The sequence below is a fragment of the Coenobita brevimanus genome, chromosome 53 (genome assembly GCF_032717465.1).
Source record: "Coenobita brevimanus isolate Jiangsu-jjx chromosome 53, ASM3271746v2, whole genome shotgun sequence".
Classification (NCBI taxonomy): Eukaryota; Metazoa; Arthropoda; class Malacostraca; order Decapoda; family Coenobitidae; genus Coenobita; species Coenobita brevimanus.
The window spans coordinates 6,275,797-6,295,268 of record NC_137006.1 but is presented as its reverse complement, the minus strand read 5'-3'; the positions used below and the strand labels follow the sequence as shown (position 1 = coordinate 6,295,268).

The window sequence follows — 19,472 nt, the reverse complement described above, 5'->3', positions numbered from 1 at the left end:
TGTGCTGCATTGATGTCTTATGTAGGACTGTCAACCGTGCATCATGTTGTTGCACCCTGTCCATTAGATTGGGGTGACAGCAAAAACTTGACATCCAGGTGGAAGGAGTGTATTCCATAACGTGGCGGAGCTGGACCTTGCAATGGGTCAGCGTGCCTTTAGCATTAAGGTGGTGCTTCATTCTCAACAGCGACACCTTCAGAGTGGCCTTACGAGCCACGCTTTCAAGACAGCAGTCAAACTGGAGCTTGGAGTCAACATCCACCTCTAGGATACTGAAGTGGTCTTGCAACTGTATGATGTCTTGTCCAAACTTCAGTTTCAATTGCAGTTTACTGGTATCATCTTCGGAACACGAAATCACCATAGTTTGGGTCTTGTTCTCAGAAAACTTGACTTGCTACAGTTGTCCCCAATCCATGGTGTCGTCTGGCAGCAGGTTGATTGATGTTATTACGTCAGGGATTGGGAACTATGATCTTGAGAAGTGTTAAGGGACCGTACAGTCATCAGGGTAAACTGATGCTGTGGGGATGCTTTGGAGGACGTAGTTGAAGTAGACATTCCACATAATGAGACCAAGTACTGACCCCTGAGGGACATAGAAGAGCAACCGGCCCTGATGAAGTCAGCACTTATCTTCTTAAGCATTGTGCCGAAGTACTCTGCAACCATTCAGAAGAACATTCCTATAGTGCCAACAGTCCAAGGTATGGCCCAGCCTATGGAAGGAGGCCCATGCCATATCTGCACATAGGAAGAATTCCAAATCAGACCCAGGCATTTATCCTCCTATCTCCCTCGTCTCAGCAATCAGTAAGATCTTTGAGATGGAAATGGCAGACCAACCGACCACCTTCCTTGAGGAACATCATCTGTTGTCACCACAACAATATGGATTCAGGAAAGGACGATCCTCGTGTGACCTGATACATCTGCTCTCTTACTCATGGAATGACAACAACGACTCAAGCCTGGCTACTCTTGTAGTAGCTCTAGTTACTGATGAAGCCTTTGACTACGTGTGGCACCACAGGCTTGTAGCAAAATCAGAGAGCTTGTAGTCGCAGGACATTTGCTTGAGCGTCTGTACAATTACCTATACTCCATTTTTTTTTTTTTATTGAGGCGAAGATGCACTTGACAGGTCGGTGATGATTGGCGGAATGCAACATGTCCGAATAACATTTACTAACCCAATTTACCCCCTCAGATATAAGTTGTCAATTAATAATGCTAACGAGTAAAGAGATTATCAAATAATGTTGCATTCAGCCAATCATCACCAACCTGTCAAGTACATCTTCGCCTTAATAATAATAATAATAATAAAAAAATGAGTATAACAGGCTGTAGCCTCAGCACCGTCATCAATGGTCACACCTCAGCATTAGTGTCCAGTGGAAGCCTCTGTCCCCCTAGTGCCTTTTGACCATGCCCTCTGAAAAATAAAATAATAATTTTGAAACTTGAGGCACTTACACGAGGGAGGAAGGGATGTGGTCTGTTTGGATTTTGTATCATCATCTTACATCTTAACTGTCAAATGAGCAAGTCAGCCTTCTCCTGGCAGCTGATAAGCTGTTCACCACCAGGTGTCATTAGGGATGTGATCCTTTCATGGGAGGTGATGAACTATTTCTCCTTTACCAGGGCCAACCACTGCTTAGGATCAGTCTCGTTTGCTTTGAGTTTTCACATCAAATCGCCTCCCACCTGCTTTGCCCACTCTTCTGTCCTGGTTATGGTCCTGCAAGATTTCTTGTGCAAGGTCTTGTTTCCCGAGTCAGTTGTCGTTTGTAACGGGTCCATGCTTTGCACCTTAACTCTGCAGCAACTCGACACCTGTACCCGAACCATGGTTGATCTTTTGAGTTAGTTATGTATATTCTGTTGGGTACATGTTGCTACTTCAGGATGGGCAGTGTAGCAGTAAGAATGTTTACATCCTGGTCCATACTGCTATAATAACAAGAAGCGAGTCCCAGTCAGCAGTGGCTGAAGTCTGCCTGACCTCCGACCAGTTTATACGGTCCCACAGCTATATGACCTTTTGGCTGATTTCCTATCGAGCTGCGGTGAGACTTATCTTGGAGAAGCACTAGACAGTGACTGGTGCTGCCTAATAGGTCCACAGGGCAGCACTGCACACGTTTCTTTGCATCAGATCCACGAATTCAGTGTCCAGGGAGTTCCCATGAATGTGTGTGTTTGGAAGCTGACATGGTTAATGAGCCTCTGAACCACAATGAGCTCTGCGAATTAACACTGAATCAGATGTTGGTTCAGGGCATCCAGGATGACACAGTTTTGGCAGCTGTATGTTGCCATGATGTGATCAAGCTCCTCAGTGTGGAAGGTAATCGGGACACAGTGGGTGGTAGAGGGCACGGAGAAGGAAAAGAATTTTGGTAGCAAGGATAACATGAATGAACGGAACATAGTTTCTAGCAGTTCTGGAATCTGGACTAGGAGAGCCTGCACCTGCAATCCATCTCGGTAACATACAGCTACTCCTCCACCTTGCCCGACTAGACAATCTCGTCAAGTCCAGTGGCAGTACCCAGGGATCCGGTCACCCCTGGTCACACAGTCCTAATCCAGGAATGTCCCGACTGTCAACGTACTGTAATGTCTGTGTGGTGTTTGAGGACATAGCTGTGGGTCAGTTCGCCAGCACTGGTCCTAAACCCTCGTAGATTTGCTGACTGGATGTTAGTATTGGTGGTCATGCTTCACTGGTGTGAGATTGCGGTGCATAAGATGCTACCTAGAGGATTGTCTGGCACTGGCTTGAGGGATGGATAGTTCCTCTCAGACAGCAGTGTAGCGCAGAGGTATATGGCGCGTTGCAGTAAATGACACGATTCTGCTTTGCAGGATTAATATAATAATAATATTAATAATAATAATAATGATGACACTACTACTACTACTACTACTAATAATAATAATAATAATAATAATAATAATAATAAAAATAATTATAATAAGTTCACCACCACCACCAGCAACAACAACAACAACAGTAATAACAATAATAATTAAAATAATAATAATAATAATAATAATAATGATCCATATTATAAATATCCGATTTCTGTATGTTTGTTGGCTTCTGTGTTACCGTAACTCAGCAAAAACGGCGTCACCTAACGCAATTTTCGTTAGGGCAAGGTACCATTAAAATGCTCTAACATGATAAATAAAATAATTTCCAGTCTAATCAGGCCACCGGTTCCAGAGTTATGACTCATTTCTAGCCTTTTGACATCAAGAGGAGGCCACCGAAGGCGGCCTTTAAGCGAGTAATAATGACAATAATTTTATTCATCATTAAAACAGAATTTTAAATGAGGAATTATAAACGAGTAAAATATGTCAACGGCCATGCCACGTTGAGTACACCGCTTCCCGTCCGATCAGCGAAGTTAAGCAACGTTGGGTCTGGTTAGTGCTTGGATGGGTGACCGCCTGGGAACACCAGATGCTGTTGGCATCCCTACGTGTCAAGTGGGGTTGGTGGAGGATTAATGCCCCTCCCTGTAAAACAATTAACTCGAAGCCGTTGGCCACCCCGTTTGGGATACATGGCGTCTGGCAATGAATGAATGATGATTAATCATTGGCAGGCATCCATATCTAATATATGAAATTAACCTGCACTGTATTATCCAACACTGCGACTCCTTGAAGCGTCAAATTATGGGCTGCATTGAATTACCGTGGTGAGGTGGCGACGATAGTTATTAAAGCTTAAAGCTGAACTTTTCGTTTGTGCAGGTAACAGGTAAAAGCCTCTGCTACAGTGTAGTATTTTTTGCCTGCCAGGAGTAGGGAACTGAGGCTAGGTAATATTATCCCCTATACTGCGAGAGGTGTTCCCTAAGGTGCAAAACTAAATTCGTCTGATGGCAGCAAGACTAACACAGAGATCATCACAAGTCCGAGATTAATGGTACTGGAGATCGTCTGCATCCCACTCACTACCAGAAGTGCTTCCGTATACATATATATATATATATATATATATATATATATATATATATATAGAGAGAGAGAGAGAGAGAGAGAGAGAGAGAGAGAGAGAGAGAGAGATAAACGGATAGACAGATAGGTATAGATATATTAGCTTAGGCGATCCTTTGCAATGAAGGGATCAGTACCATCTTTACGAGAGATCTGTCCTAAGTTGAATAAAACTGACTGGTGGTACCAACAATAAAACAGAGGCTATGGCACGGATGGTTAATGAGGACTGTTTCAAAATCAATCACTTTTGCAAATCCTTCTTTAAGTGAACACAAACATCTAGAGGTAACAAGCACAAGCTAGTCATCTTACTGACACAATCCTGAGTTCTCTTTGGCCTGCTGGATAGTGTAGGTGTCCAGGAGCTAGATTACTAGTGTTCAAAACTCCTATCTGTCTCTGCCCAAAACTCTGTCGTAAGCTGAACTTGACCGGCCGGTGTTAAACAGAAAGAAAATAAGGACGCCTCAGATGGATGTGGTTTGGGCAAGTGGTGGACCTAAGATCGTGGTAATGCAAGTATTTTTTATTTATTTATTTAATTAGTATCCTCCGTTGCTTCCCTATAGAAGTGGCGTCGATATGAGAACCTCCAAGCACATGTCCCCTCCTGCCACGACGTACCATCCACCTTCAAATGCTGCTGCACTTTTTCTTTCTCTCTATCTTAATCAGTCTCCACTTTCCTCTTTCAACGACCTTTCTCTCATGCCGTTCATATTTATCTGTCTGGTTATCTATTGCCTGATGACACATCATGCAAAGAGCGGTTTTGACAAACGGACCTTTAGCCATTTCTGTCCCAAGTCAGACACAATTCCTTTGCACATCGAGCTGGAATGCTTGGATTCAATTTTCTGGTCGGGGAGGGGATAAGTATACATACAAATACATTCTGCTGACAAATTTCACAAAAATATTGTGTTTTTCTGATAAGAATTTTGTAACAATGTAAAATATGTCACAACAGCAATATTACGTCTTGCGATTTATCTCACAGCCAATATTTTATCCAACAAGATACACAGTTCCCTTTAAAATTTTCGTAAGTGAAGATTCTGGGTGCTGGCTTGATATGTGCATCACAGAAATTACTTCTCGAAGAAATATGGTGACGCGAATTGTGTTATAAAAAAATACCTCTTAAAGAGGACATGATCTGAAGTACAAAAATTACCTCTTAACCTCGCATCTTGACGTGATTTGCGAAATGAACCCAGATAAAACGATAATGAATAAAAAAAAAAAAAAAATGGCCAACTGCCTGGCTGACCTTCCTGGCTTGGACAGCTTTGTGGATAGTTTCACTTGACAAGCCTGACATGTTCCTAGGTTTACAGAGAGAGAGAGAGAGAGAGAGAGAGAGAGAGAGAGAGAATTTAATCCAACAGTGAATGTTATCTGGTATATTCGCTGCCTGTGAGGGGTGATTTCAAAAAAGCATTTGTGTTCCTGCTCAGTAACAATCCCCCTTCCGCAACGGAGGCCTCCGTCTTATACATTTCCCTAACATGTAGCTCCATATCATACCTAATTAATCTGTCCTCCTTCTAACCGGTCTGATATCGTTATCACTCCTGCCAAACTGACCTGACTGATTAAAATACATGTCCCATATAATAAGAGGAAGTCGGGTTAGCATGATGATGATAATGATGTACAAATACCATTCATTCTTTTCCACACAGTCTTCAGCCTTCCTCTCCCCCTCTTCAGCCTTCGACTCACATCCACACTCCTATCCGATTTAGGCAACGGTAGTGCTGATGTAGGACTCTGAGTGTAGGCTTTGGTCTAATAGCAATGTTACTATAGCGAACAGGGCTACAACATTTAATACTGGTTCCCAACAAACAATTTCATTCAGCCAAGAGAAAACCAGACCTTCCCTGATAGCGTTATCAACCCGATCATCACAATAACATTTTTTCCCCATAATACCAGTGCTCACGAAGCCAGAGGAGTATTACGTTTGACGACGGGTGTGTGTGTGTGTGTGTGTGTGTGTGTGTGTGTGTGTGTGTGTGTGTGTGAATAGAAAACGAAGTTATCATCCAATTTTGTGTGTGTGTGTGTGTGTGTGTGTGTGTGTGTGTGTGTGTGTGTGTGTGTGTGAATAGAAAACGAAGTTATCATCCAATTTCATCTTATTTGCCGGTGCTGATGATCAACGACAGGGGTGATATCTTGTTTCGGGGAACATTAGGGTACAGGTTAAGACCACAGGGTTGTCACTGTATCACCTAGCAAGATTATTTAAGTAGTGTTTATCTAATTTTCACCAAACTTAGTGGAAAGGTTGAAGGTAAGTGAATAACGATGGGATATGATTTTAAGAACAACAAGTCATGTGTCAAGGACACAGGGCAATATCAGTGATCAAATCTTATGTCTGTTCGTACAAAATAACTACTGAGAGTTTCGTCTGATTTAGACCATACTTGATGGAAGGGTTGAAGATCAACCTAGAGGTTAACCTGATATTTTATTTTTAGAACAATAGGCCATTGGCCAAGGTCATGTGGAAAGCACAGCTTAAACACTTTTCATCTGCTTTGTACCAGTCTTTGTGGGAATGTTCAAGGTAATGCACGGATTAGAGTGTGAGAACACTCCATCAAATATCAAGGCCACTGGGAAAGATCAAATGTCGAGGCTCCGGGACAAGGTCAGTTCATACAATTTTGATCAGAAATGAATAAAGGTTGGAGAAAATGTTAAGGAACATGCAATAATGAAGTGATTCGATTTGGTGGCAATCAGTCGAAGGTGAAGGTCACAGGGTAAAGTTCAATGTTCAGCCCTTAGACCTATTTGTGGGCGTGGATATCAGTCTGTAAATGCCCTCTGTTTTGTACTTGCAGACAACTGCATTTTACTTTGGAAATACTGTTCGAACAGTTAGGATTATTATACTGTAGTCTTAAAGAGGACATGATCTGAAGTACAAAAATTACCTCTTAACCTCGCATCTTGACGTGATTTGCGAAATGAACCCAGATAAAACGATAATGAATAAAAAAAAAAAAAAAATGGCCAACTGCCCTTTACTACAAGAGAGTCTTCCTAACCTAAAACAAAAACAAAAAAAAGTAACTGTGAGGAAAAAGCACAAAAAACTGTCACCACAGTAAAGTGGTGAACACAATAACTGCTAATTATATATCTGTTGCGCATGTTTTTTATTTGACTATCGTGAAAGGATTATATATAATTTGTATTTAAAGTACAAAATTGTAAAAAAAAAAAAAGGAGGTAATGTTTGACGGAGAATTTGGATCTTCTCACATTATTCCAGCTTACGGCGGGCGACAATATTAAGTTCTTGCTTTTGTCCCTGACTGACCTGAATCCAATAACCCCACGAGGGTCCAATTTATGTGAGTAACGAATTATGAGATCCTTTCCTGCTCCCACCCAATTTATGAGGGAGTTAAACGTGGCCCTTGAGAGAGAGAGGCGACAGACTCATTACCGCCACAACGTATGTCATGGCAGAGAGAGAGAGAGAGAGAGAGAGAAAATGCTTTGCTTAGGAGGCTCGTTGGTTATTCTCTTAACTACAGGAGACGTATTAGGTATCATCGTGGACTTGGGAGGCTCGTAAGGTATTGTTGTGGGCTTAGGACTCTCATTACTTATTGTTATGGGCTTAGGAGGTTCATTGGATATTGTTATGGGTTTAGGAGGTTCATTGGATATTGTTATGGGCTTAGGAGGTTCATTGGATATTGTTATGGGCTTAGGAGGTTCACTGGATATTGTTATGGGCTTAGGAGGTTCATTGGATATTGTCACGGGCTTAGGAGGTTCATTACATAATATCATGGGTTTAGTTTAGGAGGTTCATTAGATGTTGTCGTGGGTTCAGGTAACTCGTTGAATATTCTCCTTGGCGTAAGTGACTTGTTAAGTATTTTTGTGAGATTAGGAGACTCACTGGATATTCTCGTGGGCTCACAAGACGAGCTGAATATTCTCTTGGGCTTTGGAGAGTCATTAGCTGTTCTCATGCACTTAGGAGACTGGAATTTCTCGTGGGCTTAGGGGACTCGTAGAATATTCTGGTGGTCCAATGAGATTTACTGGATATATTCTTGGGCTTAGGAGACTCGTCGAATTACTCGTGGGTTAAGGAGATTCGGTAGTTATTACACGCACTGTTATCTCTCTCAGGGTAAGATGACGCATTAGTTATTCTCGTGGACACAGGAAACTCACTGATATTCCAGCAGGCTTAGAAGAATCTCGGTATATTTTTGAGGGTTTATTGGACTCACTGCAACTCTTGTTTACCTATTTATCAATGTATATGTTAATGGAGTACTGTTTGCGTGTTATAAATTTTCGTGGGTTTAGGAGGATCATTGGATAAGCTTGTGGGCTTTGGAGGATACCGTCGTGGGATTAGGAGGATCACAGAATACTTTCGTGGACCAAGGATGACCACTAAATATTTTCGTGTACTTTGGAGGATCACTGGATATTCCCTTGGACTTGGGAGGGCCACTGGATATTCTCGTGGATTTATAAGGATCACTCAATTTTCTCGTGGACTTCTCAGGATCACTGGATATTCTCATCTGCTAAAGAGACTGATTAACACTATATGGCGTTTTCCCTGGTGCCTCTACCTTACCAGTTCATAGAAGAGATCGTAATGTATCCATGTTATTGTGGGCATTGGTAGCCAGCAACATAAAGACAGTATTACAGTAGGATGGAGAGAGACTATGAACACAAGCCATGCCATGCAGAAACTAGAAAAATGTCACAACAACTGTACTAAGGTGTGTGTAAACTGTCTGTATGTCTGTCTGTCTCCATACGTATGCTTTTCCCCCCATACGAACAGGACAGTTTCTAACCAGGATGCAATTTTCAACAATAAGGAATCATTCTCTAGATTCGGATCATCATTTTAGTGAGGATGATTTCAAAATTCTGGTTAAGAGTTGTGACAAAACAGAGGCGTTCATTGGGGAGAAATTCTTCATAAACAAATTAAGACCAAATCTTAATACATGGGTTAAATAACTTTGTAAAGAATTGGTGAATTTATTAATTTTTACAGTGGTTTTGCATTTGCTTTTGTTCTTGAGGTATAAAAAGTAGTAATAATTGTGAGACACTAAGTATTGCAGTAAACTCTTTGTTTAGTCTGTAAAAACGAGTTCGCAACTTAATAGTAGGCATAAATATAGCTAGTTTCATATCCAGGGGGGTCAGTAAACTCCAAGACACCGCTCAGGTGTATAGTTATTAAGCACGTAAGGTGGGTGTTGTTATTTTTACATTTGGCATGCAGTCTTTTTATTTTTTGTGTATTTACCATGTGTATGTACGGTTATGATAATATGTTTTAACCATTAAGAGATCCAGTTCTCTTCATTCAAAATATGGTAATGATTATTTTTAAGATCTTGCTGTACTCACCAGATGATGGACAAAGAAGGTCCGAAATATAGTGAAACAATAAAGATGGATTCGATCATTGCTCTCGTGCTTCTGTTTATTTTTAGGATTTGATACCCTGGTGACCAACCTGCAACAGATATTGTATCTATAGATATATCTATTTATCTATCTATCTATACTGTATATATATATATATATATATATATATATATATATATATATATATATATATATATATATATATCTATATGAGCCGCATTGTTTGTTTGTCCTTCAATTACGCCCAGACCAAGGGACAGAGACCCCAAGACTCATATATATTCTGAATCAGGGTGACCCAAGGATGGTTTTAGGGGGGGTCAAAAATCAGATCTGGGTCATTTGAGGTCACCGGTACAGTGTTCGTCTTTTTGGCTCGGGCAATGCCTTGTACCCCTGCAGCCCAGTTTTTGGCATGGGTACTCACATGACCTCCACTTCGGACGTAGGCTATGTGAGGTTGACCTCCGAAGTTATTTCCGGTCACTGGTCAGAGGTCATTTGAGTTCACCAGTAATACACGCTCGAACGACTGGACCCAGCAGCCCAATTTTTAGTGTGGAGACTCACATGACCTCCAGTTTGGACGTAAGTTACGTGAGGTTGACCTCCGAGGCCATTTGAGGTCACTGGTAGGAGGTCATTTGAGGTCCCAGGTAACAGAAAACAAGTGCGCACAAATACTGTGCGTTAGTCTCCGAAAACTGAAACAGAAAGTTCCTGGAACTCTTATAATCCAGCTTCTAAAGGATAAGAGATACATGGTCTTTCTGGAGTAGGACGTTTGAAATCAAACAAATAGGATGTGTTCGTTTTTTTGGCCCAGCAAAGCCAGACACCCCTGCTAGTATTTATATTAGGGTTATGTCAAGAAAAAAAAAAATAGCCTGTAGCAGGAATCAATGAGCATTTTGGTACATAATACAAATGTATTGGTTATTTCGTTTAATTCCATCAAAAGATCCCCCACACCAAGGCAAATTGTTCTGCAAAAAAACAAAAATTGTAAAGTGTAGGATGCACACTACACAATTACAGTGTACTGTATTTGTTGCCACAAACTCCACATCTAAGTATGTGTCCTTCTTGCACTTTCCACTCAACTCCTCCATCAATTTTACGGCCATGTCAGCAAAGATGTTGTTCCGTGGTATGTTCAGAGCAGATCTTTCCTTGTTCCAGTGGGTTTCAAGGCACTTCTGTGTGCTAAGGCACTTGAGTTCTTTAACGCTGTTCAGTAGGTTTTCATAGGACATCTCTTTGAATTTCTGATCAGAAAACCACGCCTCCTGCCTTTCCATAGGCAGTAAAGCGTGCTGGTATCTCCAATGTGCCTCTCCAGATAGGAAGTAGAAAATATGCAATTAGGGTGTAAACTGTACTTAATTCCAATGGGCACTGTGCAATGATGGTAGTTTCTTTCATTTGATTTCTCGAAATGCCTCTTTGTCCCTTGTGGTATTAGAATGCTTTGTACAAATCATATAGGAACTTGAAGTCATCTCTTCATCCCGGATTTTCACCCATTTCAATTTTCTTACCTGCTTCATAAGAACTTTGCAGTTCCGCATACTTTTCAGTTAGTTCCTCAACAAACTTGTAACTCAAATTAGGCTTAGTAGAAACCTTTGTCACAAAGAAGTCCAAAACATGTTTCATGATCCTGTCCAGTATATGATGCTGACATCCAATATACTCGTATTATGGTTTGTTCAAACCCATTTCAGTAATCTTCTGTATCCTAACCGCAGCACCATTCATATGTCCTGTGTTTACACCCATTGTATCACAAATGATTATTTTAATACTTGACCAAGCATCATATTCATCTAGAACTTTCTTAAGACCATTGAAAATATCCTGAGCTCATCCACTACAACATTTTATGATTCCTAATCTGATTTTCCTAGTTTCATTTTGAAGGCAGACTACCTGGTACTCAATTTGCGATATATTTTTTTCCATAAAAATGGAAACAACAGTTTTTCTCTTCTTATAGTAGCGATTTGATTTTTTCCCTCTGTTTTTCTTCAGCCTTGACAACAACACGCCATACACCAGATTGTGTAGGTGTGGAAGCAGGGATGTCTTCATTACCGAGACTTGTGCACACACTAGAGGCATTATTGGTAGACAACGAATGACCTGTTACCAGTTTCGTTGCATAGTATGTTGAAGATAGCGTCTTCCTTGTACTTGGGGCTTCTTCATTAACACTGTTCTCTGTTTCACTTGTGGAGATGCTTGAGGTACTGTCTTCAGTTTCAATCTCATATGATGTACCAACTTGCTGTGTTATTGGAGTATCACTTGTTTCACAGTGTTTTCGCTTCTTTGATGGATGGGTTGAGGATAATGCTGGAAGTTTATGTGTATTGTGTCCGACTTTTCCACCAGATGTAACATGTTTATAATACAGTTCCCTATCTTCCCGGCAAAGCCACTCTCCATCAACTTTGTTTATGTCAAAAAGATTTTTCAACTCATTTTGAAACACTTCTTTTGGTCTTCTTTGGTAGCTTTCATATTTACTGATCAGTTAGTTCTTCCGTGCTTTAATCGCTTGTTGACTCAGTGCAGGGAAAATAAACTTTTGCTCTAACTGGATTAGTTCTCCATTTATTTGCTGAATCCTGCTTTCCTTCAGTTTATCCTCTTTTAACAACACATGGTACCTTCCCAATATACAGGTATCACGGTCTGAAGGCATTCCGACATAGTCAAACTTCATATCCAGGGTAGATTACGCCGCTTCATACAATTTGACTTTGGCAGGTTTCCGCCCCATTTTTGCGCGTTCTGTACAACAGAATCACTAAATTTGAAGTATGTCATGGTAACGTCGTGTCAATAACGCTAGGTTCCCTGTGGACACAATAATAGTAGGAATATATCGATCTTCACTGAACAGCACAAACTAAAAAATGCGCAAATTTAGCTCAAAGGAAAATGTTTGTGTGGGGTGACCCTTTTAAACCAAATGCAAAACCAACATCATATTTGTGATTATGTACATTAAAGTTCATCGCCCAGCATAGCAGGGTTTTTAAAAATAAGGAGAATAATTTTTTGTCATAACCCTAATAATTATATATATATATATATATATATATATATATATATATATATATATATATATATATATATATATATATACATAATTTGCATATTAAATCTTTATTTTTCCCGTGTATGTTATGTATGTCCATCACCAACATGACCTGAATCAATTACGTTGTTGCTGTACCCCCAGGCTTATCTGAAATAGGAACCCGGTGGATTGCAGGCTTAGCTCTTTATTGGCACATGGCCCACCTTTCCACAAAATTTCATTGACATTGAGAACTTTTGGAGATATTGTGCGGGATACTCCGGATCAGAATCACATTTAAACATTTCTTCCTTGGTCCATGACCCACCCTGCCAAAAAATTTCATCATAATCCGTTCTTAGCTTTTTGACCAATCCTGCCAACAGACAGACAAACAACCAGACAATCAAACCAACGCGGGAAAAAAAACTTAACTTCCTTGGCGGGAATAATAAATCTTTAAGCAAAAGAAGACTTTTTCCAATTTCACATTGATTAAGGACCCGTACTTCGCCCTCCTTGGCTTGGTGGAGATTTGTGTTGTTTTGCAGCTTACTTCCTGAACCTCAGTGGCAGAATAACGCCATGCAACGACAAGCAAATATGCTTGTCCCTGATTCAGATGAAAAGAGAGGGACAGAAGAGGATGAGTTGGTGAGGAAGTTAAATTAAGGAGAAGGAACAAGCCCGAGGTTTAATCCAGCATGCACTGGGTCTGTACTGTGGGTGTGCGGCAACTGTAAACACATACTTGTAGAGGAACCGCACACAGAGGAGTATTTGGACAGTTGCCATCATTAAGGCCGCAGATACCACTTTAAGAACGAGACATTATATCGACATTTTAATTTCTTTTTTCTCCCGGAAGACGTGAGAAATAATTCTATCCACGTATTTCCTGCGTGTCAAACTAAAATCATAAATGGAATGAAGTTGGAACCGTAGTTCCTGGAAGCACCTAATTATTCCCACAGACTACGACACGGAACCTCGTTTTATAAATCCAGGTCCCTGTTTCATTTCCATTTGCCAACACACTGAGCTAAAAACACCCAACCCGTGTTCCGTCCGGGTGTCTGACCCACAACTTCAGTTATACTGACACATTGAGCGCCCTCAATAATCTTGGCCAGAGTTGTGACAACACTGTTTAAGCCATAAGCTGAATTGGTTATCCAATAGTTGATGGGCGTGCAAAGATTTTGGCACACACAAAAATTCCATTATCTTGATTAAAGTTGCTAATATCACTGTAATATCTGACAAAAGCATTGTTTACGTTGAATCTGCTCATGTTATAGTTATGAGCAGTGATCCTTTCCCTTATATCCCTAATCATCTCATCAGTCCATACAAAGAACATTGTACAATCCAGCCCTCCGTCAATTCACGAGAACATTTTTTTTTCTTCCACCAAGCTACATGAACACCCTCCATGTCCATGTGGGCCAGTCATATCAGTCCCCGTTCATTCAAAGCAGGTTTACTCGCACCTTTCACATCCAGTCAGGTCGCGTCCAGTCCCTTCAGGTCAAAATGAATTTATCAGGTCATTTCGAGTCCTATAAAAAATAATGAGGTAAAATTCGCCCCTTCACGTTTCAGTTCACGTTTATCTATGCAATTTTAGAACCATTCAGGCCATGTAAGTCCATTTACACGGCTTCTGTCCAATCAGGTTATTTTACTCTATTCAGGCCACTTCAGTTGAACCAGGCCACCTCAGGACCATCACACCCATTGCCTCACCGGCCACCACCATCTCAGCCCATTTCCTCCACCCACGTCTCGCCCCTTTGACTGTCACGGGGAGGGGCAGAGATGCTGGTGGATGATGGGGCTGTGTGGCAGTAGTGGTGAGTGATATGGCCGAGACAACAACATTGCCAGGCTTACACGCAAATAGAAATAATTTCATCATTGCTAATCTGAATCGTAAGTGAACTGGAGAGTAAAATGGGGGAATTTTCCTGGTAGGGTATGCGGTACGGTAGTGGGTAAGGAGAATAACGAATGAACTTGACAATTGTTGTTGTTGCTGTAACCACAGGCTCATTCTTTGGGAACCATGTGATCCGAAAGACATCGGCGACTTCGCCGGTCGCTCCCTAAGGTTTTGTGTTGAAGTTATGTTGAATGACTGCTTGCATTGGGATAGTGTGCTGTGTGTGGTGGGCAAATGTGATGTAGTGTCGGAGGCTGCGTTGCAATGTGGGTAAGTGGATTGTTAGTGAGGTGTATTATGTGTTGGTATTGCAAGAGGAAAGGGTGACAGCAGCATTTCATGTCTGGCTAGGAGTACTCGTGTCCCTCTGCATTGCGAAGATTCATTGGGGTATATTTCTAATGGTAGTTCTTGAAAGATGATCTTTAGCTGGAGCTTTTGGAAGGCTGTAACGCGTACTTGTTTGTGAACTGTGCTGGTCACAGACCAGCCACGGGTCAGCAAAGTCCCACCTGGATGGTCAAAGACCAGTCACAGGGCAGCAAAGTCCCACCCGGACGGTCAGAAACAAGTCGAAGGTCAGTCAAGTCTCACACGGATGATCAAATACAACTTCCAGTCAACAAAGTCCCTCCCAGACGGTCATAGACCAGAATAAAGTCAGCAAAATCACACCCACACGACCATATGGCCAATGACGGACCAGCAAGTGCCACTATGGCAAAAAAAAAAAAATTATATATATATATATATATATATATATATATATATATATATATATATATATATCGGAGCGTCTAATTTACAAGACTTTAAGATATTAGAAACTGAGGGTTTGAACCAGCGCTGGTACGTCGTTACAGTCAATGAGACGCCCCCAATTTAATATAATTGAAGATTTAAGCGTCTAATTATGCAAGAAATTTATCAATAAGGATAATCACAAGTCTAGGATTCAATCAGGGGTTTATAAATTATCAGTCCCGCACCAAATCCACCATGCCACGTGGCCGGTGTAAGTATAAAGAAATTTGGAAAATGTATATAAGTTATCTTTCCACATCCTTCTCTTTATGGATATTATATGTAATGTCATGGATATTAAACCACTAAAATGACAGTGCCTGTGTGCATCGACGTCTACTAAACGTATCTCATAAAAGTCGCTGGCTGTTTTGGATCACATTGTGTTGTGCTCGTGACTGGAAAGGCGATATGTTGGTAGAGTTTTATCATCCTGGGTGCAGTGAAAGAAAAGGCAGGTACCATAACAAGGAGTGGAGATTAACGTTAAAGTTTTCCTACACAATAACAACACTAAACGAATGTGGATAAGAACTCCCCTCACCCTTGCCTTGTGTTGCAGGTCTTTTCTTCCTTGAAACACAAAAGATGAATTGTCTCAGTACCTTGTTGTTGTTATTGTTGTTGTTGTTATTGTTGTTGTTGTAACCTGTCTGTCCGATCATACAGACCCATCAACCGCAGACAAGCAACTGCCCCTTCAGGGTCGTCTCGAGCCGTGAACCGATGTTCCCATGCGGTTGACAGAGCTTAGTCACAGCGAGGCACACGGACTAGTGTGGAGGCTTTGTTAGTGGGTGGACGTCACATCTGCGTCTCCAGACAAAAGGGATGCCGTAGCAGGCTTCACGTCATCCCGCTGTGTGGATATATAGTTACCACCCATCGTTGTAAATGGCCTCTTGAGTTACAAGGAACCTTTTGGTTTGTCACTCTGTGTAGAAGTACCTGAAGTGGAAAGAAGAGTAATAAACAGTGACAAGAAAAAAGGGAGAAGTAGGAAGAGAGGAGGACAGACACATAAAATGAATAATACCATAGGCATTAAGGAAGAAGTAGGCAGCACTACATCATGTGAGTGAATGATGGGCGGGGCCCCCACCTTCCATCAAGTCTCAGTAGGTACATTGTAAGTTCATCCATGAAGCTTACGTAAATTAGTTGACGTGACGCTCATGAAAAATATATATGGCGCCCGACCTCTGACCTTTCAAACCGATGACGGAGATAATATTCTTGCTGCCTTTAAGCGGCTACAAGCACTGTATGTGTCAGATGTGTAGGGTAGAGAAACTTCATCGAATGCCAAGTACAAAAATTGGTGCGACTCTGGTTACGTGATATAAACAATGAATAAAAAATACAAGGTTGCCAAGCATCTATTTCTGCAATATTTCCATCCACAAAAGTAAACACAGGTGTGGGATTCGATCCGAGGACAGAATAGTTCCGGCTTCGCACGTCACCCACCATGCAAAAGAAGCAGTATAATAATAAAAAGAAATATGAAAACTGTACCAACTAAATGTTTACGTTCTTGATTTTAAACATATGGGAAAGTTAGTGTCTGTGGGCGGTGATGTCTTTTAAAATGAGGATGAGAGTGAACCGATGGTTATTGAGAAAAATACTGATTCAGTGTGATGTGCTCGTGACTGATGCTGGGCAGTGAAAGAATCCAGCCGTAACTGTGACTAGAAAAGTGAAGGGACAGTTGAGATTTATCGACGTGAAGGGAAAAATAAAAAGAAAATAAAAGCTGGTCTCATAACGGTTGGTTATATGCTCTCGTTGTCAGCTGATCCTCCCCCTCCCCCTCCACCATATGGCGCACTTACAGGGTTGTGACCGTCCACGCTCAACGTCGCTGATCAAAATCCAGTAGTCTCCTTCTCTGTATAGGTTATACTATGGGTGACGATGGGCTATGAATGATGTTAGGTTACGAGTGACGATGGGCAACAAGTTATATTAGGTTATCAGTGATGATGGACTAGAGTAATGATGAGTTATGAGTGATAATGGATTATGAATAACGACGGGTTATTATGGATGATGGGTTACGAATGATGATGGGCTATGAGTGATGATAGGTAGTGGTAGTAATGATGAGTTATGAGTGACGAGCTATAAGTGATGTAAGGTCATGAGAAATGGTCTATGAGTAATGATGGGCTACGAGTGACGATGGGTTGTGTGTGATGGCGGGATATGAGAGATGATGGGTTATGAGAAATGATGGGCTACGTGTGATGATGGGCTATGAGTGATGATGGGTTATGACTGACGATAGGTTATGAGTGATGCCGGGTAATGAGAGATGATGGGTTCTGGGTGATATTGGATTATGAGTGATGATGGGCTATGGGTGATGATGGGCAATGGGTGATGATGGGTTCTGGGTGATATTGGATTATGAGTGATGATGGGTTATGAGTGATGATGGGCTATGGATGCTGATGGGCAATGGGTGATGATGGGCTATGGGTGATGATGGGTTCTGGGTGATATTGGATTATGAGTGATGATGGGCTATGGGTGATGATGGGCTATGGGTGATGATGGGCTATGGGTGATGATGGGTTCTGGGTGATATTGGATTATGAGTGATGATGGGCTATGGGTGATGATGGGCAATGGGTGATGATGGGCTATGGGTGATGATGGGTTCTGGGTGATATTGGATTATGAGTGATGATGGGCTATGAGTGATGATGGGCAATGGGTGATGATGGGCTATGGGTGATGATGGGTTCTGGGTGATATTGGATTATGAGTGATGATGGGCTATCGGTGTTGATGGGTTCTGGGTGATATTGGATTATGAGTGATGATGGGCTATGGGTGATGATGGGCTATGGGTGTTGATGGGCTATGGGTGATATTGGATTATGAGTGATGATGGGCTATGGATGTTGATGGTGGGCTATGGGTGATGGTGGATGACAGAGACTCTGAGTTATGTTGGATTATGAGTGGTGATGGGCTATGGGTGATGGTGGACTATGGGTGATGACTGGTTATGTGTGATGATGGGCTATGACTGATGGTGGACTATGGGTGATGAGAGACGGTGAGTTATGAGCAATCAAGCCAGACAACCAAGCAGACAACCAAGCCAGACAATCAACCAACCAACACACCCCGTCACATCCCGGATCACAGCCAGTCTCTCGTTCAGTGATTTGTGGTACACCCAGGTTCCGGGCCCCTGGTGACACCACTCCTCACTTCCCGGAAGGGTCAGGCCTTCCCCGTTCCGCGACCATCCAGCAACCAAGCCAACTAACCAGCCAAGTAAGCAAGCTACTAACCAAGGCAATCAACCAGACAACCAACGAGGCAACCAAGCCAGACAAGCAACCAACCAACACACCCCGTCACATCCCGGATCACAACCAGTCTCCCGTTCCGTGATTTGTGATGCACCCAAGTTCCGGGCCCCAGGTGACACCCCTCCTCACTTCCCGGAAGGGTCAGGCCTTCCCCGTTCCGCGACCATCCAGCAACCAAGCCAAGCAAGCAGTCAACTAATCAAGGCAACCAAGCCAGACAAGCAACCAGACAACCAAGCCAGACAAGCTATCAGATTACCAAGCCAGACAATCAACCAACCTACACACCCCGTCACAGCCCAGATCACAGCCAGTCTCCCGTTCTGTGATTCGTGATGCACCCAGGTCCCGGACCCCAGATGACACCCCTCCTCACTTCCCGGAAGGGTCAGGCCTTCCCCGTTCCGCGACCATCCAGCAACCAAGCCAAGCAACCAGCCAAATCAATCAACCAAGACATACAACCAATCGAGCCCGACAACTAACCAACCAACACACCCCGGCGCATCCCGGATCACAACCAGTCTCCCGTTCCGTGATTCCTGATGCACCCAGGTCCCGGACCCCAGATGACATCCCTCCTCACTTCCCGGAAGGGTCAGGTCTTCCCCATTCAGCGACCATCCAGCAACCAACACAGCCAACCAAGACAACGATGACAAACAACCAACCAAGACCATGACAAGCAACCAGACAAACCAACGAACAATGCCTTCTTCCAACTCTAATGCTCGAGTTGTCAGGCAGCCCAGCTCTTTCCTTGTACGGATACAGTTCGCTTCACCTGTGCGGGGGTGGATTCGATCTC

At 42.2% G+C, this 19,472-nt stretch overlaps 1 non-coding gene across 1 annotated transcript; it reads left to right on the top strand.

Moving 5' to 3' along the window:
• The first annotated feature begins 3,380 nt into the window (after positions 1–3,380).
• Positions 3,381–3,499, top strand: LOC145400878 (5S ribosomal RNA). The gene has a single exon (XR_013897503.1). It is a non-coding gene; the product is annotated as a 5S ribosomal RNA (ribosomal RNA).
• The last annotated feature ends 15,973 nt before the right edge of the window (positions 3,500–19,472 follow it).